The following is a 1,326-nucleotide window of genomic DNA, read 5'->3' on the forward strand; positions in this document are numbered from 1 at the left end:
CTATGCATTACCTTGGGCAGTATGGCCATTTTCACAATATTGATTCTTCCTATCCATGAGCATGGAATGTTCTTCCATTTCTTTGTGTCCTCTTTTATGTCATTGAGCAGTGGTTTCTAGTTCTCCTTGAAGAGGTCCTTCACATCCCTTGTAAGTTGGATTCCTAGGTATTTTATTCTCTTTGAAGCTATTGTAATGGGAGTTCACTCATGATTTGGCTCTCTGTTTGTCTGTTATTGGTGTATAAGAATGCTAGTGACTTTTGCACATTAATTTTGTATCCTGAGACTTTGCTGAAGTTGCTCATCAGTTTAAGGAGATTTTGGGCTGAGACGATGGGGTTTTCTAAATATACAATCATGTCATCTGCAAACAGGGACAATTTGACTTCTTCTTTTCCTAATTGAATATCCTTTATTTCTTTATCTTGCCTGATTGCCCTAGCCAGAACTTCCAACCCTATGTTGAATAGGAGTGGTGAGAGAGGGCGTCCCTGCCTTGTGCCAGTTTTCAAAGGGAATGCTTCCAGTTTTTGCCCATTCATTGTGATATTGGCTGTGGGTTTGTCATAAATAGCTCTTATTATTTTGAGATATGTTCCATCAATACCGAATTTATTGAGAGTTTTGTAGCATGAAGGGCTGTTGAATTTTGTGAAAGGCCTTTTCTGCATCTATTGTGGTTTTTGCCTTTGGTTCTGTTTATATGCTGAATTACGTTTATTGATTTGTGTATGTTGAACAAGCCTTGCATCCCAGGAATGAAGCCCACTTGATCGTATGGATAAGTTTTTTGATGTGCTGCTGGATTCGGTTTGCCAGTATGGGGCAGCCAGAGAGAAAGGCCAGGTTACCCACAAAGGGAAGCCCATCAGACTAACAGCGGATCTCTCAGCAGAAACTCTCCAAGCCAGAAGAGAGTGGGGGCCAATATTCAACATTCTTAAAGAAAAGAATTTTCAACCCAGAATTTCATATGCAGCCAAAATAAGTTTCATAAGTGAAGGGCTTCATAAGGGAAATTTACATTTACACTCTACCAGTGTATAGAGGGAAATTTATAGCACTAAATGCCCACAAGAGAAAGCAAGAAAGATCTAAAGTTGATACCCTAACATCACAATTAAAAGAACTAGAGAAGAAAGAGCAAACACATTCAAAAGCTAGCAGAGGGCAAGAAATAACTAAGATCAGAGCAGAACTGAAGGAGATAGAGACACAAAAAACCCTTCAAAAAATCAATGAATCCAGGAGCTGGTTTTTGGAAAAGATCAACAAAATTGATAGACCACTAGCAAGACTAATAAAGAAGAAAAGAGATAAGAAT

Source organism: Mandrillus leucophaeus, unplaced genomic scaffold, assembly GCF_000951045.1.
Source record: "Mandrillus leucophaeus isolate KB7577 unplaced genomic scaffold, Mleu.le_1.0 Scaffold740, whole genome shotgun sequence".
Classification (NCBI taxonomy): Eukaryota; Metazoa; Chordata; class Mammalia; order Primates; family Cercopithecidae; genus Mandrillus; species Mandrillus leucophaeus.